The sequence below is a fragment of the Gymnoscopelus microlampas genome, assembly GCF_963454915.1.
Source record: "Gymnoscopelus microlampas genome assembly, chromosome: 9".
Taxonomy (NCBI): domain Eukaryota; kingdom Metazoa; phylum Chordata; class Actinopteri; order Myctophiformes; family Myctophidae; genus Gymnoscopelus; species Gymnoscopelus microlampas.
In genome coordinates, this window is record NC_139946.1 from 1,744,799 (window position 1) to 1,772,651 (window position 27,853).

The 27,853-nt window shown below is 39.7% G+C and overlaps 1 long non-coding RNA gene across 1 annotated transcript; it reads left to right on the forward strand.

The window, feature by feature from the left end:
• The first annotated feature begins 18,693 nt into the window (after nt 1–18,693).
• Nucleotides 18,694–20,699, forward strand: LOC311051734. Its single transcript, XR_014601415.1, has 4 exons — nt 18,694–19,129; nt 19,286–19,331; nt 19,620–19,711; nt 20,589–20,699. It is a non-coding gene; the product is annotated as an uncharacterized lncRNA (long non-coding RNA).
• The last annotated feature ends 7,154 nt before the right edge of the window (nt 20,700–27,853 follow it).

Sequence of the window (27,853 nt, forward strand, 5' to 3'; positions counted from 1 at the left end):
CTGTTTTTCATATAATTCAAAATGGTGGGCGATCTAAAGGTCAGAGGTCAAAAGTCAGACCACGAAAGTTGTCGGGCATGAAGAGACGCATGTGTGTATCGAAGTTTCATGGTTGTAGGTCAAACAGGGCATGAGTTGTACCTGTTCAAAGTTGGCACTTTCAATTGAGTGCTATAGCGCCACCCTTTGACGAATGAGTGTGAGAATTATTTTTTGGTAGTTTTTCATGAGCATCTACCATATGGCCGAGTTTCGTAAAAAGCGTATGCACGGTTAAGCCAGAACTGGCAAAAACAAGTATTTTTCAAACTGCTCAAAATTGCGGAAAATCTAAGGGCGGAGCTTAATGGTCAAATCGATACGTGTGTTCCTCATGAGTCAAGGCACATGTGTAAGCAAGTTTCACGACTTTCGGCCAAACGAGGCATGACTTATGCCTGTTTAAAGTCTGCCTTTTCAAAAAATTGCTATAGCGCCCCCTTTTGGCCAATTGGAGTAAGATTGGTTTCAGTGATATTTGGAATGACCCTGTACATTTCTGCAAAGTTTCAAAGAAATGTGAGTCTGCATGTATGTTTTAGGCACAGATGAATACTTTTCATAAAACTGTAATAGTTAAAATCTATCTCCTCCTGGGATTTTTGAGCAATCTGCACGAAACGTTTAACACTTGAACTTTGGACCACTGCCTACAAAAATTTCCAACGGATTTTCCATAAGTGGAAAAATGCAGAAGTTAGGAGCCAATGACTGTTTTTCATATAATTCAAAATGGTGGGAGATCTAAAGGTCAGAGGTCAAAAGTCAGAGTGTGAAAGTTGTTCAGCATGAGGAGACACATATGTGTATCCAAGTTTCATGGCTGTAGGTCAAACAGGGCATGAGTTGTACCTGTTCAAAGTTGCCATTTTCAATTGAGTGCTATAGCGCCACCTTTGGACGAAAGATTGTGAGAATTATTTCTTGATTGTTTTTCATGACCATCTACCATATGGCCGAGTTTCGTAAAAAGCGACTGCACGGTTCAGCCAGAACTGCGAAAAGTGGCAGAAGAAGAAGAAGAAGAAGAAGAAGAAGTGACAGAATACTGCCAATAACAATACGTGTCCAGAGCAGAGCTCTGGCCCCGTAACTAAAGTTTTCAAATCATTGTAGTGAAGTTATAGAAAGCTCTTATTTTTTACCGGAAGTTTACCGGAAGTGCACAGGTCCATATTAGCTGACTTGACAGAACAGACTCTCGCTCATAGTAGAGTCACAAATGGAGGTTCCGTGACCATCCTTTGGCAAGGATGGTTTGACGATTGATTTGACCTCTATGGACCCTTTAGAAAAGATTTAGCCCCCAGGTCCCTTCCAAAAATCCTGGCATTTTTTGCTTGACAGCCAAATTCAAAATGGCGCCCGGCGCCATCTCTAAAAATTAACTTTTGATCTGTATGACCTAGAATCATGTATGAAGGCACTTTTCCATACAAGTCAACCATGAGGATTCCAAATCTGACACAATTTTTATTGTAAGACCTCGTTTTGACTCCGAAATTCAAGATGGCCGACATCCAGTAGAGTAAAAACTTATACCCAGGGGGCAAAGGGGGGTATGCTGCATTTGCCCTGCCATAAAAGGTTGGCCACCAGAAATAATATCTATGACCCAGTAGGATCACAACCTATATGGACAACAAGGTCACCTTGCTGCTGGAAATCCAATATGGCCGCCTCAATATTATCAGAAAATAGCTTTGGCAATAACTTTTGAACCAGATGGGCTAGAAATAAAAACTTGGTGTCTATTTCATGGTTTCAGAGCATGAGAAACTCAATGGAATACTTATCTTTATGATTGGGTGTGTCTGGACCTTTCATTTGCATATTTCCAAGATGGACGCCACGCGAAAATGAGTTTTAGTATGACTTTTACAGTGATAGCTGACTGTTATGGCAAAAAGTCTGCTTTTTAAGCAATATGAACACATTTGGTCAATTTGAGCTTTAATTTATATGTTGTCAATATGGCTGCAGTCATAATGTATGGTATTACATTTTCCCTCAGATTTATTGATTTATAGATCTATAGTTGTGGGGATGATTGCAGAAAAAAATCGGAGAAAAAGCCCACAATGTATCTTATGTATCATTTTAATAAACTAAATACAATATAAACAGACACATGCACACTCCAAGACTTGCCAAAAACTTCAACTTTAGGGCTATACAAATTAACATAGTGGTATGCATTCAAGTAACATAACAAAAGATAGACTACTTAGTGACAAATAGAGTAAAGGCGCAGTTGAGGTTGCCTACAAAAGGTTCATTTTGACCTCTATGGTGCTGTCTTGCCTGCTTCTAAAGCCAATGATACTATGGTACAATGCTATTCACTGTCACTGTTGTCATGTGTTGCACTGATCCTGCTGCATCATGTCTCTAGTCCCTGGCAACGGCATCCTAAGTAGCATGGAATTGCCTTCTTTGCACGGGAACAGTTTTTCTGGCAGCCTTTGATACAGCTGCATGATATTGCCTTGTTCATTGACACAGGCCAGGCTGGCTCGGTAGATGCAAGGGGGACTGCATTGCTAGCACTGAGAGACCATCCATACTCTGTGAAAAAAGGAATATCCGGCTTGGCGATATGTGCACATTTATCTATTATGGTTGCTAGAACAGCTCCTCTCAGGTGCAGGTCAAAGGCATTCTCTGTCGGGGGCAGCAGCTTTAAGAGGGTTGATCTATTATTGAGGAACTTGTACACTCTAAGCTTACTCAGGTCAAAATCCTCCTGGTGGTCCGCTTTGGATGTATATACAGCAATTGTGAGGTCTCGTGCCTGATTGATGGACGTCATCTGAGAGGGAATCATAAGAGTTTTCACAAAACTCCTCAAGTGCAGAGATCCAGACGCATGATGGCCTTGAACCATGCCTTCTTCCCAGTGAAGAAGGGATAGCTGGTGGTACAGTATCTCTGCCACTTAAACTATGGATAAAGGGCAGGGCACGACACTGTGCGAGCCCCAGTGCTGATACCATTTGATGGATAGGAAGGTATGAATTTTGCTCTGTTCTCACCCACAGCTCTGGAAGGCATCTGAGATGGGTTGCTGCATAGTAAAGGCACATGATGATGATGTCTGTGTCATTGGCATGGATGACAACTCTGTCAACTTTGTCATTCTGGACACTGTACAGGGTGTGGAGTATTATTCTTGTATCAGCCTCCTGTTGTGTGGATTCTAGTGCAGGGACGTCTTCAATAGACCCCTCCTTGATCACCACACTCCTTGTCTCTTCTTTAAACCCCCCACCCAGGTAAAGATGTGTTGGACCAAGGGCCGACTTAAGTTTCTCATTTTCACACCATTCGTCACAGAGGAAATTCAATAGGTTTGCCTTGTTAGCTGACACAGCAAAAAACTCCTGAGGATCTGGAGCTGTGTAATGCATACTGACTTCATATTCTTTGGTAGGTTTTGGTCAAGCATATCTGTGTTCTTGCTCAGCTGTCTTAAGACTAGGTCCACTGTACCGGTCAAAACAGAAGTGAATGATCTCTGTGCCAGCAGGCACATCATTCAACAGCAGACGTTGGTATCGTTCAGCGATTGTTCCAAATGCTTCACCTTTCAGGAACGACCAATGGCGCATGGCATACATGGCATCAATAACTACTGCTGTTTTTATGTCTTCTGTAGGCAGGTCAGGGATGCATGCAACTTTGGTTTCCTCTTTCAGGACCTTAACAAGGCTTGCCTTGGTACCTGTTCTCATCCTGCCATCTTCCTGGAAGAGGGAAGGGGGGAAGTCACTGCACTCGTGGTTGCCTATAAAGTCAACAAGGTTGAGTTCTCCACCACTGGCTATGATTTGGGTCATGCGCAGGAGGGCAGTAATTTCATTGCTCTTGCCAGGTGCTGAGGTTTTCCCCTTAGATTTTTTTGATTTTGTGTTTTGAGTGCAGAAAGTGTTAAGCTTCATTATGCTTGTCTTCTTCTGTTCACTGGACAGTGACTCACACAGTGTCTACAGACCCAGTTCTTTCACACTCATCAAGTCGTCCTTGACTGTGGAATCAGCACACTGTCCTGTAGATATGTTGATCATGGATGATGTGCTCACTGTAAATGGGTTAGTCTCCACTGCTGCCTTGACTACCATCTCTGCATCCCGGATTACACAACTCTGACCAGACTCATGGTGTGGGTCTGCCATATTGACAACATATAAATTAAAGCTCAAACTGACCAAATGTGTTCATATTACTTAAAAATCACACCCAGTGTGAAGTGGGCGGTGTGTGGTCATCACAACATGACTCACTTAAAAAAAAGGATAATTGACTTTTTTTAAAGTCCATACTGCTATTCATAGGGCTGCACATGTGTCATGTGTTTCACTAGCCAATCACAGTCCTGAATTTGCAAAGTCAGCCAATCACATTACAGTTAGTGGTGATGACACTAGCTGTAATGTGATTGGCTGATATGAAAAAAGTATCGATTTGCATTAACAATGGAAGGGTTAGGGGGTACACACATTTTTTGGTCGGTGTCCAAAACTCACTTATAGGGGGCGGCTACACCGCCCCAAAAAGCAGACTTTTTGCCATAACAGTCAGCTGTCACTGTAAAAGTCATAGTAAAACTAATTTTCGCGTGGCGTCCATCTTGGAAATATGCAAATGAAAGGTCCAGACACACCCAATCATAAAGATACGTATTCCATTGAGTTTCTCATGCTCTGAAACCATGAAATAGACACCAAGTTTTTATTTCTAGCCCATCTGGTTCAAAAGTTATTGCCAAAGCTATTTTCTGATAATATTGAGGCGGCCATATTGGATTTCCAGCAGCAAGGTGACCTTGTTGTCCATATAGGTTGTGATCCTACTGGGTCATAGATATTATTTCTGGTGGCCAACCTTTTATGGCAGGGCAAATGCAGCATACCCCCCTTTGCCCCCTGGGTATAAGTTTTTACTCTACTGGATGTCGGCCATCTTGAATTTCGGAGTCAAAACGAGGTCTTACAATAAAAATTGTGTCAGATTTGGAATCCTCATGGTTGACTTGTATGGAAAAGTGCCTTCATACATGATTCTAGGTCATCCAAATCAAAAGTTAATTTTTAGAGATGGCGCCGGGCGCCATTTTGAATTTGGCTGTCTAGCAAAAAATGCCAGGATTTTTGGGAGGGACCTGGGGGCTAAATCTTTTCTAAAGGGTCCATAGAGGTCAAATCAATCGTCAAACCATCCTTGCCAAAGGATGGTCACGGAACCTCCATTTGTGACTCTACTTATCATTCAGCCGGAAACAAGCCTTCAAACACGTTGGAAAAAAGCCTTGAAAGAACAAGTTGGCGAGTGTTAGTTTTAGGAGCTACAGTAAAACTGCTTCAAAGCTGAACTGACTTAATAGGCTCTATGCACCGCAGCCATATTTGAAAGAAATTGGGCCTCTTCTTACTTCCTTCACAGGTGTTACCAATGATACTAATGAAGGCTCTGTTCCATTCTGGTCAGGGTGCTGATATTGTGCATGTTGGCTCACTAGAAACACCCCTTATGGTGGGTGTGTAACTCTGAGAGTGTACAAATGGAACCAAATGTGGTTCCATTTGTACACTCTCAGAGTTATGGGGGTCCTGGAAAATAAGACAACCACTATGCCACACTAAATGGAACAGAGCCTTAATTAGTGTCATTGGTAACACCTGTGAAGGAAGTAAGGAAGGGGCCCAATTCAAAGTTCGCTTGGGTGGGGGAGTGATTTGGGGGGCGTGGCCAAGATTCACCATGTTGGTTGGGTCACTACCAGTCTACAGAGCCATCCAACAGGGTACACTCCTATATAGCTTGTACACACAGCGCCACATACAAAGAATTACATCAACAATCTTAAAAGCCAACTGCAAAAACAAACTTTCAAATGTATAATCATTTGAAAATAGCAGATCTACAAGCTCACAATGCTTGTAGATCGTCTATTTTCAAATGGCCGAAATGTATGGACTGAAGTGGTTACTGTATGTTTTGTAATAATAATCTAAATCTACAAAGTAACCACTGTAAGTCAACGTCACATGAAGGTGTCTTTTATTTGAAAGCAAGGTACATTTACCGGTTACTATGTGTATAAAAAAGGAACCCCATCAGGCTCAAAGAGGAGTAAAATGGTCTCTGCCCATCCATATTATAATGTGATCATTAACAGGTGAGGCAACTGGTGACCTGAGCCATCATCGTCAGGATTCGGTTGTATTTGCATTGAATGAAAGCACTGAATAATGATAGAATGGCCTATGTGAAAGAATGCGGTTCTATTTGCATATAATCATTTTATGTAGAAAGACTATGTATTTTATTTGAAAACATGTACAGGTTACTATGTACATAAAAAGGGAACAGATAATGTATCTACAGAGCATAACCTCATGTCTGCGTTTACTATGCAGAAGGGTACTATTAAAAATATTTTCAGAACCACACTGGTGCACAAGTTAGTCAGATGCGGTGAAAAGTTAGTCTGTTGTCAATTTTAGCCCCTTTATTCTGAACTCGTCGATGGTGAGAAGCCGTGGAACAGTATCATACAACAATTCATTCCCATTTTGGCTAAACACTGCTGAAAGAGCACCAACTAGCAGGTTACTATTAGTGAAACTCTGAGTGAAGGGAGATGTCGACCCCACCGACTGGGGGTGGGGCTATCCACAGCCGCTGAGTGACATCAGCCTTGCTTGCCTATATGGCTGCTGTGCATAGAGGCTATTGTTCAACTTTATCAGTTAAAATCGGTGGTGGGAAAAAATCCTCAATGTATTTACTTATGTACAGGTATCAATACTGCAATATAGAAAAACTCTGTTACAAGTAACAATGTACTTGAGTAAAAGTACAAAAGTATAGGCATGAAAATGTACTTAAAGTGCCAAGAGTCGAAAGTACTCATTATGCAGAATGTCCCAAGCTTTCAAATGTACACACATCTTTTGAAAATAGCAGATCTAAAAGCTCACAATGCGTGGCATCGCAACACATGTAGATCGGCTATTTTCAAATGTATAGGGCTGAAGTGGTTCGTTTTTTAGTATTAATCTACAAAGTAACTAGTAACTAAAGTGTTCAATATTGTATTGGAGTAAAAGGATTCATTTTACTATTTAGAACCGAGATGTAGTGGAGTAGAAGTAAAGGTATTGGAAGTTGGAAATACGCAAGTAAAGTAGAACTTTACACAATACTCAAGTATAGTACTTAAGTCAATCTACTTAGTTACTTTCCACCACTGGCTAAAATCCATGTTGTGATTGAAGACTTTATTTATAATTGATTTATTGAATACTTTATTTAGAAGTTGGCAGAAAAAAGGCACATGAAAGTACAGTGTAAATACAAGGTTAACAGAATGTCCCATTCCCAAGTTTTCAAATGTATAAAATGTATACAAATCTTTAGAAAATAGCAGATCTACAAGCACAATGCGTCGCAACGCATCGTGAGCTTGTAGATCGGCTATTTTCAAATGGCTGAAATATATGTAGGGCTGAAGTGGTTAATCTATGTGTTGTAATAATAATCTAAATCTACAAAGTAACTATAGTAACTAAAGTTTTCAAATAATTGTAGTGGAGTAAAAGTACAATATTTGCCTCTGAGATGAAGTGGAGTAGAAGTATTGGAAATTGTAAATACTCAAGTAAAGTACAAATACCTCAACATTGTACTTAAGTACAGTACTTAAGTAAATGTACTTAGTTACTTTCCACCACTGAATAGGTATAGTATTATGAGTGCTAGTTGAAATATAGTTATATTTGTTTCACTACTCCTATTGTGCTGTGTCTTTATACAAAGACCAGATGAATACATTTAGCAAGAATTAAGCTTTTCTTTAATATTTAATGTACAAGAATGAATCGTTCTCTGCTGCTTCTGTTTCTGTTCCATGTTCTGCTCCAGCTATTTTTCTCATTCCCACCAGGAACATGACCAGAAATGATCTCTAAAGGAAGATTGTACAGTCTTTGTCAAATCTGTGACAGATTCTTTATATTAAAGAAAACACCCGTTTGTCTTTTCATAGTCTTCTAGTGTGAGAGGAAGTAAGACTTTTAAAAGTATCTTTCAAAGTCTTATTATATTGTATGGGAGGCATTATACTGTATGTCTCCAGATTGCGGCACTCCACAATAGTTTGATTCAATGAAATGTGATTTTGATTGAACTTAACCCATTAAGACCTGGAACTGTGTCATTTTTAGATTTGAGCTAAAAAGCATTATTTTACACTTTGGGCTATTCAAAAATCGTGAAAATGTGTGCAAATCTTTGAAAATATATATTTTTAAAGCGAACATTTTTAACTCAAATCTTTGGCCGGGTCCGCGGCCAAATACATATAATTTTGGGCGTCCTTGACATGAAAAAGATTGAACACCTCTGATATAGAAACATATGTGTTTCAGAAAACTGTTGAGATTTAGGAGACATGTAGAATCGGCATCAGGTTTAAAGCTCTTCGGTGATCTAATCTTAGTAGGGGCTGCTAAGTGAAAAATCGTTACGCGGCGGATAAAAGCATGACATTTGATACAGATGTCCCTTGGGTCATCCTAAAACATCCTAGAAGGGGTGCCCCAAAAAATCTTAAACAGGAAGTGAGTTATGGACAAAATCCAAAATGGCCACCTAAACTGTTGACGGTTGACTCAAAAGACACCAAAATAATCTCCAAAAAGCATAACATTTGGCACACATGTCACTTAGGTCATCCTAAGACATCCTAGAAGGGGTGCCCAAAAAAATCTGAAACAGGAAGTGAGTTATTGACCAAATTGAAAATGGCCGCCTAGTGTTGTCGATTGACTCAAAAGACAACTAAAGAATCTCCAAAAAGCATACAATTTGGCACACATGTCCCTTGGGTCATCCTAAGACATCCTAGAAGGGGTGCCCAAAAAAGTCTTCAACAGGAAGTGAGTTATTGACAAAATTTAAAATGGCCGCCTACAGTGTTGGCGATTGGCTCAAAAAGCCTATAGAATCTCCAAAAAGCATACAATTTGGCATATATGTCCCTTGGGTCATCCTAACACATCCTAGAAGGGGTGCTCAAAATAATCTGAAACAGGAAGTGAGTTATTGACTAAATTGAAAATGGCCGCCTACAGTGTGAAAGATGATGCAAGATACCTAAAGAATCTCATAAAAGCATGAAATGTGGTACAAATGTCCCTTGGGTGATCTGAACGCATCCTACAAGGGGTGCCCAAAGAGGTTTTAAACAGGAAGTGACCGCCTAAAGCAGTTGACACAAAAGAAAACATAAAGGGACGTCATAAAAGTGTACCATTTGGTACGTACATTGAGTGCTTCTTAATATATCCTAGAAGGGGTTATTTATTTGTTTGTTTTCTTGTTTATTAAACTTTTTAGGAAGGGACCATGTTGAAGAAATTCTAAATGGCTGTTTAAACAATTGACCACGGCAGTCTGCATATTATGCAGACTCAATACGACAGCTTATGCAGTGCATAACCTGCCGTATTTTGTAGTCTACCTTCTGTTTTCATTTCTACATCATCTTATTTATTTTACTTTCTGCATTATTTGTTTTATTTTACTCTTTGAATCTTATCTTACTCTGCATATTCTTATTTTACTGTCTGCATTTATTTTGCGCTCTACATCTTCTTGCTGGTTTTACACTCTATCTTCTCATGTATTTTCTTCTTGATCATTACTGTTTTTTTGTGATTAGTGTTTAGTAACTACATGTATTCATGTGTGCCATTTCGCAATTACCAGCACATTGGCATAATGCTCTGCAAGGTAACCCAGCATCCCGGCATCTACACTTTCTCGAACAGAAGGGCTCAGCTTTGCAGCCACACTTGAGTTCTCTACAAACTTTGGCAGCCTCTGGCAAGAGTGTCCATAAAGGTGTCCACGAATCAGCGACTTTAATCAATCCATATTTGTCAGGAGATGGTACAGATTGCATAGCTTTCAGGCTTCTGGACCAAATGCCAGATTGGCAAACTGCTCGATTTGAATGTTGTAGTAGCAGTGCAGCCCGTGGGGGAGGAGTGTTTTCCATTGAGAGACTATTAAAACTTTTTTTGGGCACCCCTTAAGATGCATTCAGATCATCCAAGGGACATTTGTACCAAATGTCATGCTTTTATGAGATTATTTTTTATGAGTGTCTTTTGCATCATCTGTCAACACTGTACACGGCCATTTTCAATTTAGTCAATAACTCACTTCCTGTTTCAGATCATTTCAGGCACCCCTTCTAGGATGTCTTAGGATGACCCAAGGGACATGTATGCCAAATTGTATGCTTTTATGAGATTCTTTAGTTGTCTGTTGAGTCAATCGACAACACTGTAGGCGGTCATTTTCAATTTTGTCAATAACTCACTTCCTGTTTAAGATTTTTTTGGGCACCCCTTCTGGGATGTCTTGGGATAACCCAAGGGACATCCCAGAATGCATGAAAAAAAAACTGTTCAAACGTAACTTTGATTCTTTTTTTTAATACTTTTGAATAAATTAATCATTTTTATTTTTCACTTCAATGTATATTTCGATCTTGGAGTACTTTTTTTTTTCAATTGAATTCTATTTATTTATTTCAGATTTGATTTTTACGGATTCAAATAATATTTTTTCGGTGGCAGATTATAATTTTTCAGATTCAGATCTTTTCTTTACGGATTCAACTTGAAAAGTTTCAGGTTAACTTTTGGACCTGATTTTCCGTGGGGGCGGGCCTCGACTGAGAGGGGCGTGGTCTGCCATGAGTGACAGGCCTCCCCACGGCCCCCCCCCCCCCCCCCCCCCACATCCGTGACGTCATCATCCTGCGTTCAGGAAGTGGCATGAGCACATTAGCTTAGCCAGGAGACGTTCAGGTAATAATAATAAATATAGCTGCAAGCAGCGATAATACAGGGCCAGACATGGAAACTAGAGAGAGAAAGAGAGAGAGAGAGAGAGAGAGAGAGAGAGAGAGAGAGAGAGAGAGAGAGAGAGAGAGAGAGATGGAAACTGGAGAGACAAGGAAACTGGAGAGAGATAGAGATAGAAACGGAATAGATGAGAGAGAGAGAGAGACATGGAAACTAGAGAGAGAGATAGAAACGGAATAGATGAGAGAGAGAGACATGGAAACGGAATAGTTTGATATGAGAGAGAGAGAGAGAGAGAGAGAGAGAGAGAGAGAGAGAGAGAGAGAGAGAGAGAGAGAGAGAGAGCCATGGAAACGGAATAGATTGAGATTGTAGATCGGCTATTTTGAGAATTAAGTATGTCATACGTTGAAAAACTTACTCTCAAATATGCATTTCAGGTTATCTTTACCATTTGCACATGTATTCATTGATACAGTCATGTTGTTTGCAATTCAACTTAAATGAAGTCTGAAAGTGAAGCTTGAACTGACGACCTTGAGATTGTGAGGCACTCATTTAAGGGAGACGCCATTGGACCAACAGACAAGGAACTGTGAAAAAGGAGATCACACAGATGATACAGTTTCACGCAAATAGCTGAAAAATCCTGGGTTTAAGTGTTTTTCAAACTGCTCAAAATTGCGGACAATCTAAGGGCGGAGCTTAGTGGTCAAAGCGATAGATGTGTTCCTCATGAGTCAAGGCACAAGTGTAAGCAAGTTTCACGACTTTCGGCCAAACGAGGCATGACTTTTGCCTGTTTAAAGTTTGCATTTTCAAAAAATTGCTATAGCGCCCCCCTTTGGCCAATTGGAGTGAGATTGGTTTCAGTGATATTTGGAATGACTCTCTACATTACTGCAACGTTTCAAAGAAATGTGAGTCTTGCATGTATGTGTTAGAATAGGGGCAGATGAATAATTTTCATAAAACTGCAATAGTTAAAATCTATGGAATCCTGGGATTTTGGCGCAATCTGCACGAAACGTTTAACACTTGAACTTTGGACCTCTGCCGACAACTTCTAGGCGGCGGAATTTCCATAAGTGAAAAAATACAGAAGTTAGGAGCCAATGACTGTTTTTCATATAATTCAAAATGGTGGGAGATCTAATGGTCAGAGGTCAAAAGTCAGAGGGTGAAAGTTGTTCAGCATGAGGAGACGCATATGTGTATCCAAGTTTCATGGCTGTAGGTCAAATAGGGCATGAGTTGTACCTGTTCAAAGTTGGCATTTTCAATTGAGTGCTATAGCACCACCTTTGGACGAAAGATTGTGAGAATTATTTTTTGATCGTTTTTCATGACCATCTACCATATGGCAGAGTTTCGTAAAAAGCGACAGCACGGTTCAGCCAGAACTGCGAAAAGTGGCAGAAGAAGTGACAGAAAGAGTAGAACATTAAGACAGGTACAGAGCTGAGAGCTCTGTCCCTGTAATAACTAGAAAAAGTGCTCCTCGGAGCACAAGTCTCCGCCAGCAGACTTGTGTTGGGAATGTTGGGAATGTTCTAATTCTTATGTTCTAATTCTTACAAAAAATAGAACATGTTACTGTGTCATAGTAACATGACACATTGGCCCCGATTCATAACGAGGGTCGTAAATATGGTGTAAATGAAGTTCGTAAAGGAGGTCGTATTTCTGGTACTCACTAACGGACGTGCGATTCAAAAGGGGTGTCGTATATGACAGAGACGTGCGTATGACCAGTTCTATATTATAATGACAGCCAGCTGGGCGTGATGATCCCGAGAGGTTCATTTACATTGCTCCACGCCCCATTTTGCACCATAAAAGGCGTGAACCGTGACTCAGCAGTTTCGCTCTGATCAAATCTGTCACTTTACTGAACAGTGTTGCCATGTCCGCTTATTATAAGCGAATCTGAGCTTATTTTTCTGTAAAGTTGCTTGTAAATATTGGTAGCTGTGGGGTGCGTTTTTTTGGGCTTGTTTCTAAAGTGTAGTTCATTATTTGGGCTTGCTTAACAATTGTTCAATTATTTTAACCGGTGGTTGTCAAATATTTTTATGTCATGGACCCCCAAGTTAATATGTAGGCTAATTTATCCCTATAAGCCCCATCTGAACATGTTTTGTGCCCGCTGGAGGCAGATTTGTGTTGTTAAAATGTTTAAAAAATCTTCCAAATATTCCACATTTTATTACAAGATTTAAAAAAATATATATAGCAGATCTACAAGCTCACTACGGTTTAATTAAAGTGCTTATAATGGGCTGTCAGTTGCTTCTTTTGGACTTATTTTCATAGACCTGGTTGCTTATTTCTCTCACAACATCTGGCAACGCTGATGCAAGTTCAACTCCGCCGTCTAAAGAATAATAGTACAGCGGCATATACCCCAATACAAGAGGTATTGTGCACTTTTTGAGAAAAGCATGAAACTTCTACCATAGTTAGATGATATCATGAGGTGTATTTTCAGATGTGGAGTCAAGTCTGATTTGACCCCTGAGGCCCGGTAGAGGTCAAATTCTAAATGGCCGTCGAAAATATTGAAAAATGCTTAACTTTGGAACCAAACGCTGTAGAAAAACATTTAAGGTGTCATTTCCCACTCATTTTTGGGTGCCCAGTCAGTTGGTGATACTTTTGAGATCAATAGAATTCAAGAAAATACCTTCAGATCAATGTCAAGGTCAAATTATACGGACAAAGGGAAGTGAAAGGTGCAAAAAGGTGGTTTATTTCCCAAATAATGAAATTAACAAGTGATTTTTTTTTTTTTTTTTTTTGGACAATAATAATTGTGATAATAACTTATATTAATACAGCACCTGTAATTGAACCAAAGGTTGCTTAACAAAACAAAAAAAAACAATCAGAAACAATCAGTGGATGGAGATACGGCGAACAGACCATGCTTAGTGTCCTTTCATATCAGGATCACGTAATGGAAATACCGTACTGAAATGTCTTAACCGTCTATCTGTCTAGTATAGTATTGGGTGGCGCCCCCTGGCTGACTCCCCTCCCCAGATCCTCGCCTTAGGGGGTTCTCGGATGAGAACTAAACCCTAACACAGTCTCCCGAACAAAAACACAGATCAGTACATGCAAGTGCAGCTTTGACACACGTGCACCGTCCAGTGCACCCTTTCTGGCAGTTACACCGGATCAGCTCATGGCAAGATTTAGCTGCTTCAGGGAGAGCTGTCCCGAATGGCTGCCAGCCTGTGGATTCTTTTGTCCAACCCCAGTCAGATGGCTCTGGTTTCTTTGGATCCAAGACCAGAGACTGGTTCCACAGGTTGGCCTGAAAGCAAGTCCGCTTGATGTGCTCTTTAAGGGCTGCCTGGGTTGGAGGGATGTTTTCCAAAGTCCTGGACTTCTGTGAGAAAAGGTGTTTCCTAGCATCATTTACCTCCATACAGTCACTGGTTCGGTCGCACATCAGCACCACAAATCGCTCTATCAGTGACCTTCATCCTTCACTGACCCCACTTGGCATGGCCAGGAGTTCCTGCAGACCACCAGTGACCTCTGGGAAAGACTTTCAAGTCTCCCAGGCTGTCTTCTTCCCTCGGCCAGCAAATGCAGACACAGTGTCACACCCAGTGAAAGCGTGGAAGACAGGGAGAGTCAGGCACTTGGCAGGAGTCATTGTGGTCTTTTTGCAAGGCTGTACATCTCGTGTCAAACAAGAGATGGAGACATCGACCATTTCTTTTCCAATGAAAACCAGGCAGCACCCCCAGCTCTGTCAAGTGGAGGAAAACTTCGGTTTGGGGTTAAAGCTGATCTGCTTCGCTGCCTGGAGTCAAATCTGCCCGAAAACAAGAGTGTTCCCATGGCTGATGCAGTTATTCTAGATGGCGCAGCTGTGGTTCAAATGCTGAAACCAAATACATCAAGAACATTCCAAGAGTATGGAGAAACTGTTTTTGCACCTTACATCTCTGCTCAACTTGATGTAAGCTCCCGTGTTGACCTCGTCTGAGATGTATACCTATCTGCCAGTCTGAAAGCCTCAACAAGAGAGAAAAGGGGGAAGGGCGTGAGGAAAAGAGTGGCTCCCCTCAATATGATGCCCAAGAACTGGAAGGACTTCCTTCGATGTGATGGAAACAAAACAGAGTTGTTTTCTTTCCTGTCACGAGAAGCCATTCGTCTGCCTGTCGCACAAGGAACTGTATGCAACAGATGGAAGTGGAGTCCTCTGCTCTCCTGCTGACTCATGTGTGGCCTGCCTTGCCCCATGTCTGCAAGAGGAGGCTGACACTCGGCTACTTCTGCATGTGGCAGATGCTGTGCAGAAGGGTTGTAAGAAGGTCACCATACGTACAGTTGATACAGATGTGGTTGTATTGGCAGTGGCTTCTTTTAGCAAAATGGCTCCTGATCAGCTCTGGGTTGCCTTTGGTGTTGGGCCAAGCTTACGATACATTGCTATTCACCAAATCGTTGCCACAATGACTCCTGCCAAGTGCCCGACTCTCCCTGTCTTCCACGCTTTCACTGGGTGTGACACTGTGTCTGCATTTGCTGGCCGAGGGAAGAAGACAGCCTGGGAGACTTGAAAGTCTTTCCCAGAGGTCACTGGTGGTCTGCAGGAACTCCTGGCCATGCCAAGTGGGGTCAGTGAAGGATCAAGGTCACTGATAGAGCGATTTGTGGTGCTGATGTGCGACCGAACCAGTGACTGTATGGAGGTAAATGATGCTAGGAAACACCTTTTCTCACAGAAGTCCAGGACTTTGGAGAACATCCCTCCAACCCAGGCAGCCCTTAAAGAGCACATCAAGCGGACTTGCTTTCAGGCCAACCTGTGGAACCAGTCTCTGGTCTTGGATCCAAAGATACCAGAGCCATCTGACTGGGGTTGGACAAAAGAATCCACTGGCTGGCAGCCATTCTGGACAGCTCTCCCTGAAGCAGCTAAATCTTGCCATGAGCTGATCCGGTGTAACTGCCAGAAAGGGTGCACTGGACGGTGCACGTGTGTCAAAGCTGCACTTGCATGTACTGATCTGTGTTTTTGTTCGGGAGACTGTGTTAGGGTTTAGTTCTCATCCGAGAACCCCCTAAGGCGAGGATCTGGGGAGGGGAGTCAGCCAGGGGGCGCCACCCAATACTATACTAGACAGATATCCGGTTAAGACATTTCAGTACGGTATTTCCATTACGTGATCCTGATATGAAAGGACACTAAGCATGGTCTGTTCGCCGTATCTCCATCCACTGATTGTTTCTGATTGTTTTTTTTTTGGTTTTGTTAAGCAACCTTTGGTTCAATTACAGGTGCTGTATTAATATAAGTTATTATCACAATTATTATTGTCATCATAATTTTTTTTTTTTTTTAAATCACTTGGTACTTTCATTATTTGGGAAATATACCACCTTTTTGCACCTTTCGCTTCCCTTTGTCCGTATAATTTGACCTTGACATTGATCTGAAGGTATTTTCTTGAATTCTATTGATCTCAAAAGTATCACCAACTGACTGGGCACCCAAAAATGAGTGGGAAATTACACCTTAAATGTTCTTCTACTGTGTTTGGTTCCAAAGTTAAGCATTTTTCAATATTTTAGGCAGCCATTTAGAATTTGACCTCTCCCGGGCCTCAGAGGTCAAATCAGACTTGACTCCACATCTGAAAATACACCTCATGGTATCATCTAACTATGGTAAAAGTTTCATGCTTTTCTCAAAAAGTGCACAATTTTTTGGTAACCCGCTGTACTATAAAGATAACAGATGCGGTGTCGCATCGCCTTGACAACTTACTGTTCTGTCTGGAAGCGGATCACGTAATAAATGCTCTCATGTGTAATGAGAATAAAGAAGTTTACAAGGTTTAACCCCATTACAAAATAAAAGGCTAATAAAACGTGGAAAGGATATTATATAAGCCTTTTCCAATGAACATTGCGCACCTTTACCAAGGTAAAAAGATTATGAAATCCAGCATCCAAGTGGAACGCTGCTATCCGATTATGGACCAGAGCTTATTGATTACTTATTGATTAAATTAGTTATGTTTTGATTAATATATCACTGTCCTACGTCGGAATGGGGAATATATCTTCTGGACACAGCTTTCATCCACTATTAGTTTCCTCATCAGATGGTAATATTTATTAGGCTGTTCTGTGTGGCGTTCATGTGATCAATATACAGTAGAGTAGCCTACAGTAGACTATTAGCCTACAAATTAATAGCGCGGCACGGACACTGACGTGCGTCAGTCCCTCCGCAGTCTCATTAAGGCATGATAGCCTATTTTCATTATTACGTGACACTGAGGGACCTTTTCAGCTCTAAATGCGACTCATAGACTAGAAAATAAATAAAAAGCGGTGGAATCTACATCATGTCTAAGCAATACATCGTTTGACATTTATTTTTTATTTTTTTATATATATGTGTTGACAAATGTTGGGCACATACATATTTTATTTGAGGTTTGCCACTGTTGTAATTGATTTTGACATGAAGAATAAAGCATTCTAAAGACATACGCACATTTCAGCCCTGGTACGCCAGCCTCGGGGCTGACCTGAGAACGTGCGCACCTGACGCACAAAACACAGACCAAAAAATCTTTATGCATCAGGTGGATATGTACGACTTGTCCTAAATGCCGGTACGTACAAAATATGGTCGCAAATCCCTTTATGAATCAGGGCCATTGTCTGTGTAAGTGTCCTATCCGTCCTGTCTGTGTAAGTGTCCTATCCGTCCTGTCTGTGTAAGTGTCCTATCCGTCCTGTCTGTGTAAGTGTCCTATCCGTCCTGTCTGTGTAAGTGTCCTATCCGTCCTGTCTGTGTAAGTGTCCTATCCGTCCTGTCTGTGTAAGTGTCCTATCCGTCCTGTCTGTGTAAGTGTCCTATCCGTCCTGTCTAAGCTATTTATATTACATATTGTGATGACACCAGTGTGTCTACATAATGTATTGCTCCGCCATTTCTCAGCCATTTTGTGATTATTCCTGTCTTACCTCACTTTGAAAGAGGCTGAGACTCTTTCAAAGTGACACATGTATTTATAGGCCGCTATACGTCACTAGCCAATCAGATCACACTATTTCACCATATTGTCACGTGTCACGTGAGGCTTGACCAATGTTAGCTTGGCCGAGGGGGGGGGGGGGGCGGAAAGTGAAAACAATGTCTCCTGGCGGAGACAATAATGATAATAAGTATACTCTGGGACAGATATAGCTGTAGTCCGTACTAGAGCTTGGACAAATATTGTTATATGCATTGTATTCATGCATGTAGACCTATATATTATTATTATTTGTATCTAATAAGACTAGAGCATTAATGTTGTAATTTTGGCTATCTCTTGGAACCAGTGTTTTTGTCAATACATGCTTTAATTTTATGTGGATATTCTTAGTTTGCAAAAAATAACTTATGTCTTGCTTAGATCAGCTATTTTCACAATGTTTGCCTCTTTCTTACTTAATGTTTGACAGTTTGGCCAGTTTGGTGGAAGCAGATCAGGCTCATAAGTCTTGATTGTGCCCGCTAGATACTGTTAATGTTAAAATGCATGCTGTTTGGTAAATGTACAGTATGTGAAATGTAAACAATTGTGAAGCCAGTACAATAATGTGAAATTATTTTTTGATTTTTCTAGGTGCAACTGAAAAGAGACTTCCTTGAGAGGCTCCACTATAAAGTTTCACAGGTTTTGCAAAGACCTCAATATACAGGATAACCCCCCTAATCAGACCCAGAGTCCTGTGCCAGTGTTACAAGGAGCGATGGGACGGCCAAAATATGATCTGTGTCCCCAGGAACTACAAGGCCTGATAGAAATGTCTTTACCAGTGTCATGCATTGCAGAAATTCTAGGTGTATCTAAAAGCACAGTAAAGCGCCGCATGCATGATAATGGTCTATCCATAACCCGCTGCTACAGTAACTTAAGTGATGAACGACTAGACCATTTGGTGAGATCAGTGAAGGCCAGACCTCCACACGTGGGATACAGAATGATGAAAGGATTCCTTCAGGCCATGGGACACCGTGTCCAGTGGGAGAGAGTGTCTGCATCCATGCGTCGTGTAGACCCAGTCGGGGTACTCTCAAGACTGACAAATATGGGGTGTGTTGCAAGGAGGAGATATTCTGTTCCAGGTCCTCTTCATCTGGTACATATCGACACAAACCACAAACTCATCAGGTATACCAAACATTTAATGATTATATGCTATTTTAGATGTTTATTTTGTTGTATTTGTCATTCCCTATGAAAGGTTGACACCCTTGTTTTGCATCAAACAATATACAGTTTTTTTTCTCTTTCTCTCTTTCCCCCACCAAAAAACAAAACAAAAAGGTATGGCCTTGTTATCTTTGGAGGGGTGGATGGCTTCTCACGAAAGGTAATTTGTTCTATTATAAATAGTCCTTTTCTTTTTGGATTTTATGCCCTGTAAGGGCCAGAAGGCCGTTTTTTGCCACTCAGTAGGTGTTCCCGCATAATCTTCGGGTATGATGATGATGTAACGCGCTTACCCTCTAATGGTAGGGAATGTCATTCTTATTGGAATGGGCCTATAGCACCTCTATACTGTTGTCTGTATCCATGTTATACTGAATAACAAAAATATCCTGTGCATAAAAGCATGGATTAACAGCTTTCCGCTGAATTATAATATTGTCTGTTTCAGATCATGTACCTGGGTGCAGCAGCCAACAATAAAGCTTCCACTGCACTTGATTTCTTCTTGGAGGCAGTGCATGAGTATGGCTTCCCATTAAGGTTAGTTCAACAAATATGTGTGACCCACCATGCTAGTTGATTTGTGAATTTGCTAATGCTATCAGTTAATAGTCATTAAACTAATAATATTTATTATAATTAAACTATCGATAAATTGCCAAATTAAACAAATCTCATACTTGAGAAATATCATGTCTCCATCTGTCCGTGCTTTTTTTTGGGGCGGTGTAGCCGCCCCCTATAAGTGAGTTTTGGACACCGACCAAAAGATTTGTATACCCCCTAACCCTTCCATTGTTAATGCAAATCGATACTTTTGCAAAGTCAGCCAATCACATTACAGCTAGTGTCATCACCACTAACTGTAATGTGATTGGCTGACTTTGCAAATTCAGGACTGTGATTGGCTAGCGAAACACATGACACATGTGCAGCCCCATGAATAGCAGTATGGACTTTAAAAAAAGCCATTTATCCTTTTTTTAAAGTGAGTCATGTTTAAATGACTCACTTTACTCACACACCGCCCACTTCACACTGGGTGTGATTTTTTTTAATGGTCTAAATGGGTTTCCCGCCGACACCACGTTCTGAAATCACTGTGATGTCAGGGGAACCACACCAGCAGAATCCCTTTTATGCCCAGTATGGAGATCCCTGATGTCCTCAATATTAAGCCCATATCTAACAGGACTTCATATGAGAATGCCTATATATGGAGGTCACATCGGCCACATACCACACTAACAAAATCCATATACAGATATATGGAGCCCTTAGGCTTCTTACTGCTTAAGAATGATTTGGTATTACCTTGTCTAATGCCTGTGTTTGGAATTGGAAATGTGTTGAAGTTCAGTGTGAAAATTAATATATCATATATCTTTTTCTTTGTGTGATATATATTCTCTTTTAGAGTAAGAGGTGACATGGGAGTTGAGAAAGTTGGCATAGCACGATGTATGTTCACCATCAGGGGCTGTGGCAGGGGCAGTTTCATGTCAGGAAAGAGTGTCCATAATCAAAGGTATTCAGATCATGCATCAGTCAACTGGAGTCATAATTGGTGAGAATAATACTGTTCAGATTGAGGCTGTTTTTTATTTCTATTTTTTTCTATGCAAACAATCAGTACACTATTAATAAAAAAATGTGGTATTTTAGTTTTACAAATTGCAAAGAATTTGAAGCTTAAAACCAAAACCATTACAGTGTACAGCATATAACGTACATAATATGGCGTTTGTAGAAGACACATATCTTTTGCCACATTGAAGAAAGAGGACCAGATACGATATTGATACTTGCTGCATCAGTGTAGTATGTTAACATATAAGTTGCTTTCCTTAATTGCCTTGACATAAAGGGGAAAACCACCCATGTTCAATATTGAACTGTCATTAATATACCTTAGAGGAATTGTGTTGAAATAAAAAATATGTTTTTTTTTCCCTTTAACATGTAATTTTGATATGTGCTTTGTTTAAATATAGAGAACGGATGATGCAACTCTTGCTCTCAACTCTGACAGTGACGTGGATGTGACCAGCTCTGGTGTCATTCTTCCACGTGTCGAATGTCCCCTATGTGAAGAGGATATGGCAGGCCTCAGGACAACTATTGAAGTTACAAGACCATCCGAGTCCTTCGGCAAAGACGTTTATTTAGCTGTACTGAATTATGTACTAAACTGTGTGCCGTAGATCAGTTGTGGTTTATTTCAAGGTCCATTATTTACTTGTTTTTTGAGGCATGGACCACCATTTGAGATGAAGCATCACATCCAAAATGTAATATTTTGTTGTTAGATATACGACTTTGTCCACAATTCCATTCTATACTGATGTACTTGTGGGAAACAGGCCAACATAGATCAAAATAAAAATTATTGTACTGTACATTCTCTAGTTGTGTAGACTTCTTGTACATTTTTAAACCATTAATCATAGATCTGTTAGATCTAAGGGGTTAGATCTGTTGGGGGGTCCATTTGGTTACCAATTATCCATTCAACTTTGAGTATGTTGTCGTTTGATAAGATTTTGACCAATTCCATGCTATAGTATTATTGATGTGGTACCATAGGAGAGAAAACAGGCAAATAAAAGTAAATTCAGTACTTGATGTTAACAATTTAACCCAAGAATGTAAAATAAAACCAAATAGTTAAGTCAATGTGAGGTTTGACCCAAAACAAATTGCAATAGTAATCTATAGTAAGCTTGTGGTGACATTTTTGTCAAAATTAAATATTTGCCACCGACATACAAAATGAGTCACTAATATTACCAGAAACACATGAAAGGTTAGCCTTGAATGATCATAACAGGTCTGTAACTCTTGAGTGTTCATTTACACACTGAGTTAAGGGGGTTCTTGCAAAAATAACAATTGATATGGTCTAGTAATATTGGACTCGTATGCCATATTTAGTAATAAGCGTCATAGATATTCTGAATAAAACCTGGAGACTGACATTCAGTAATTGGGTCTTATGATCAAAATAAGAACATTTTAATGGCGCGTAAATCAAAAATGTGCCACCGACAACTGGGTACTCTACATTTCAGCACCTGCCATCAAACATCTTTTCAAGATTTATGTCATAGCCTCTGACTATATTTGGCTGTCATTTTTCAAAATATTGTTAGTTGCAGGAGTTGCAGTTTCACAATCTGAATTAATATGATACAGGAGGATATAAGGACCAATAAAAACTGTACTGTATATTGCAATTTCTTTCAGGTAAGACCTTTATTTGGCTTAGATTGACTGGCTTAAGATGGACCTGTCAACTATTGACTTTAAGTAGCATGAGGGGTCCATAGTCTTTTATCACAAACTTTGTGGGGCTGTTTAGCTTAATGAGTGTTTATTTGGCAAAACTAAATTTCAACAAATTAACCCAAGTGTGACACCTCACACTGCTACTTAAATAAAGTAAGTTAAGGGACTCCAACTCTGTAGCTGTCAAATTCATCTAGGGAAGCTGCATTTTAAACTTGGTAGACACACCTTTACAAACATTACCAATTTGAGTTTATTCCTAGATAGTAATTAATATCCCTTGACTATACACCTAGAACCTCTCGAGGGAGAAAGGAGCAGCATAGTTGCAAATGTTGCGATGTAATCAAAACGTACCATAAACATGTTAACAAGTATACAACATTTATTTGTTGTGACTGACATAGAGTACACAAAATGTAAACAGAACACATGTAAACAGTAGAACATGTGACTGAAAAAGTGGCAGTCAGCCACATGGTAAAGTGCTACAGCATGAACAGTAGAATGTGACTGACAAAGTTGCAGTCAGCCACATGGTAAAGTGCTACAGCATGAACAGTAGAACGTGACTGACAAAGTTGCAGTCAGCCACATGGTAAAGTGCTGTAGTGTAAACAACGTTACAATCTTCAAGTTTGTAACAACTGTAGCCATCCTATCACTCCCTACATCTTAGGAGTCTTAAATAAGGAGGGTTGATGTGCACATGTTAACAGTGCCATTTCATCAGCACCATTTCATCACCTAATTGGCCAAGGCTTTTCTTGTGCCTGTTAGCAGGAATTCTAGAGGTATCTGAAAGGACATTGAATTGACAGATGAATGATAATGGGTCCATCCATAACCAGGTGCTATAGTTACATAAGCCAGGTCCTCGTACAATCTAAAAACAGTCATTTTTTGGTTGACCAAATCTCAAATAGTGCACATCTTCTTACAGGATCTGTGAAACTAGGCAAGCTTCTGAAGTCTCTTTTCAGTTACACCTAGAATGCCTGCTTTTAAATATTCCAATTGTTATGCTTATTCAGCTTTTTTTTAAATGACATTTTAATGTGATGATTTGTAACACTTTTTCATGGCCCGCTCCTTATCTCAAAATACTACAAACCTGAGAACTTTAACACTGTAACACTGTAACTTTAAATGAATGTTCAGCCCAAAGACCTCGAACGCTGGACCTGCATCTCAAAATATTTTTTCCCAGGACCCAGAGAAAAGAAGTTGAGATACAAGACTTGGTTTTAAAAAGAAAAAAATAAATAAACAAAAACATGTCTTATATTAAAAGAATTATCTTGCAGCAGGGCACTGTGCGGTACTGTGGGCCTGCATATCTGTTATTATTCAACAGGCTAAAACATAGAATAATGGTAACCGTATACTCCAGGTCTAAATGGGTCAGACAAATTGAATTCGAACCGCTAAAACAAAAAATTATAATAAGGTGCTTGATGGAGTTATTTTGATTGATCATAATTTGTCTAGTGCCCTAAAACTGCTTTAAATGTCAAATTAATATAATGCTGTCATATTGGCCTAAATTCAGTCATGTACCCTATTTCTCCTGTCTCTGTCTATGCAAGGTCAAACTAGCTACAGGCGTTCTGTGGCTATCAGTTGTTTTAAGAACACTGTATCTCGGTGTGCTCCTCTGCGCTAACAATTCCTTCAGCGCCACTGAAGTCATCACTGACCAGTGACAGGTCAGACCCGAGGTCAACGTGTTATTCGAGACATGTGGACGCTGTTTATTCAAAGATAAACTGTCACACCATCTTCATCATCTTCATCATCTACCATCATCATCCTCATCTGACGACGACGTAATCATCACTATCCACCAATAGCAGGACGACACCTCTGACGGCTGGACGCTTGATGTATCTTCAATGATGTCATATGTGTATGTTACTGGACGCTGTTAAAGTCCAGGGCTTTCTCTGTTTAACGGCAGAGAGAGGCGACGACCGATGATGCGTGAACCTGCTGATACTGTAACCTTCCATTACTCTCTCTCTCTGAATAATAGACTTTCATTACATCCAATGGCTGCCTGTGTCCTGAGTCTGTTTTTTTCTTGTCGCCTTTGATGAAAGTTACCGGTACTTATATACATACTGATGTGATGTTTCTGCCATGCATAAGTATCTATACATATGGTTGATAAGGAAAAATAACAGCTCTATCAATTGGTCCAAATCGATGCCGGATATGTTTGAAACAGGGTGGACGAGGGGAACTGAGCTATTGACCGGAACTGTACGGTCAGACTCTCTTCCCCTGGCTTCCCCTGTTTTAATACGTATCAAACGAACCAGCCTTGGGTGTAACGATGTATCACTTCTATTCAGATGAAGGTTATCTTTGAACAGTATCACATTTTTTATTTTATTTATTTTGTTTTGGACCTGCACGCGATCGCTGGACCTTTGGACTTGCCCTGTGACTCTCGACATGTCTCAAATTCCACATGGTCCAGCCATCGGAGTCAGGATCCCTGAACCATTGATTCGGTATGTATATCTTTTTATTTTATTTTACCATGGTCCAGTGATTGGGATCTCCACGTAACTTCTCCATGTGAACCTTGATCTGATGAGTATACCTTTTTCTTTATTTTTATTTTAATGTCTTTACCGAACTATTTGTCTCATAAATTATCAGCCTGTTTTTAAATTACTGTTTAACACAGCTCCGCCAGGGAGTCAGTCAAGTTTTATCACCTTATATTCCTGGGAAGACATTCCTAATGTCTCATAAATTCTCTTATCTGTGGTCATTTATTAAGGTCGTTTCAGCGATTTCTTACCTGCTATGTTACTAGGTTATATTTAGTTCCTTCTGTTTTGGTGGATTTCGTATTGATTACTATATCTTATCTGTCTCTCTTTCTCTCACCACCTCCGGTATATCAGATACAGTATGCCAGATACAGTATATCAGATACAGTATATCAGATACAGTATGCCAGATACAGTATATCAGATACAGTATGCCAGATACAGCCATGGTGGTGCGGGAGTGAGTATATAGATTTTTTTTACCTTTGACCGGTTTTATTTTGACCACTGTAGGTTAAATCATCCATCCATTTAATATATTGAGCTTTAAACAATACGTTTTAAATGCCTTAATAATACATTTTATATTCCTTTGAACCAGTGAATATATTTTGCCTTAATAATAAGTTTTAAATCCTAAGTTTTAAATTCTAAGTTTTAAATATTTTTTATAATTTAAACTAATAAGTAGCCTAATACTGAACCCAGTCAGTAAAATATTTCTCATTCCAAATTTAGTTGGTCGCTGAAATATCTATGTTCGGTATGTCTGTGTGTATTAATGAAAATTTTGAATTTCGATTTATTTTGGTGTACTTTACCTAACTCTAATATACTCTTCAGAACAAAGATGTTTATTCCTCATTTTTCATTGTTATATTTTAATTTTAAATATTTTAATTATAACTTTAAAAAATGTTTGAATTTTTTTTTCATTTTTTTCTTTTGATTTTCAGTTTGATTTTTTTTCTTTCTCATCAACAGATTCATCCTCTGACACACACTATATTACAGATATATGGGTGTCAAATAGAGGGGAGTTTGATGAATGATTTGATTTAAATGTTTAATGTGCTTTGTTTGTGTTTCATTTTAGAACGAGAATGTAATCCAATTCCTGGACAACAATAATGTCACAATACCTGCAAATTGTGACATACAGGGCTAAAATGTAATTTTATACTTTGTTCCAAACTGTTTTAAACTCTGTTTCATACTATAGTCAACTGTAGGTCTCATGCCAAACAGTAAATTTGATTTCCATCTATCTTACAGATTTCAACTAATGTCTTGGATAGATGTTTGATGCCCCCATGCCTACATGATGCAATCGGGAAGTATTTCTTGAGTTTTAAGACCATTCCACGTGAGTTTTTCCCTAAATAAAGTGTAAAATGATGTAATAAATACAGGTATCAGGAGTGTACCGTTCCATTTGTCAAATACTTGGACCGACAGGTCGACTTGTTAAATAAAGCACATGACCGCAGTTTCACACGAGGAGGGTAACTTTTCCATGGACATGCACAGAATCGGACCGGACACGTAGGTATCTGGTCAGAGTTCAATTTGAAAACGTCAGGCTGGTCAGTTTTCTCTCACTCTCAGGCTAAGCTGCCAATGTCATTAACTGTGCTGAAAATTGATCAAATCTAAACATATTTTGAAAAGGTTTGTTTGGGACAGTACATTAGCTGAGATGTTTTTGAATTATAATAAAGTTATTTGCAAATTGCAAGGGGAAAACTTGTGTGGTGTCTTAAAATGTCATGAAATATAACCATGTTTTGCTTCCTAATTGAATAAATAACCATTATATACAGTCCTTTTGAAGTACAATTTTGGATGTTTATCTGAATAAATAACAATTTGATTTTGCCCTTATAGTCCTTTAATACGATTTAAAAAGCAATTTATGTCTACATGTATCTGAACATGTCTCCTTATATGAATTAATTAATTAATTAAATTTTCTTTCAATGTAATCTACCAATCTAGTCCCCAAAGAACTGGGGACTGATAGATATGTTTTGTGGACCAGATTGATATGATCTAGAAATATCGATCTAACCAGTCAAATTAATATAGTGATGTCTTTTTGGGCCTGTACTTCAGTCTTTTAAACATGCCTTTTGTAACTCTACTATACTTTCTCTACCAAGGCCATGTAGCTGACTCCATATTTGCTATCTGGTGCTGGCTCCATATTTGCTATCTGGTGCTGGCTCCATATGTTTCCAATCAGTAAAAACCTGTCTTGGTCAACACTTTGTGATTAAATGCCAAATGACCTGTATCTGTGTAAGATGATCTGTATGACCGGGATATTGTCACTAATTTACTCTGTCAGCTGTCACCCTGTCACAGATAAAACCATACACATGTCCTATGATATCGAAGGAACAACTTGTTTATGGAACCGAGAATTGTACACAAGGACACCCTAAGATGAACAACAACTTAATATTAAGACAGCCAGACGCCTGTCCATCCTACGACTCCCATCCTACGTCTGAGGGTCTTAAAGCCAATCATAAGGATGCACCTATGTCTGATGTCATTGAAGTCCAACTGTGTATAAATACTATGGCCTGTTATTGAATCATTAGTGTGTTATTATTATAATTGTCCGTAACTTGTACTGTCTCCTGTGTGCACACTCGGGCAATACAGACTGATCATTTTTGGACGTACCAGGTGTCTGACTCACATTTCTTTGGGTGTTGACTGGACGGGTATTGGGGGGTCTTAGTACCAAACCATCTTTTCATCTTTCTTGGGCTCTCAGCCCTATTCATAGGGTCCAAATTTAACCCTATCAGTGCTT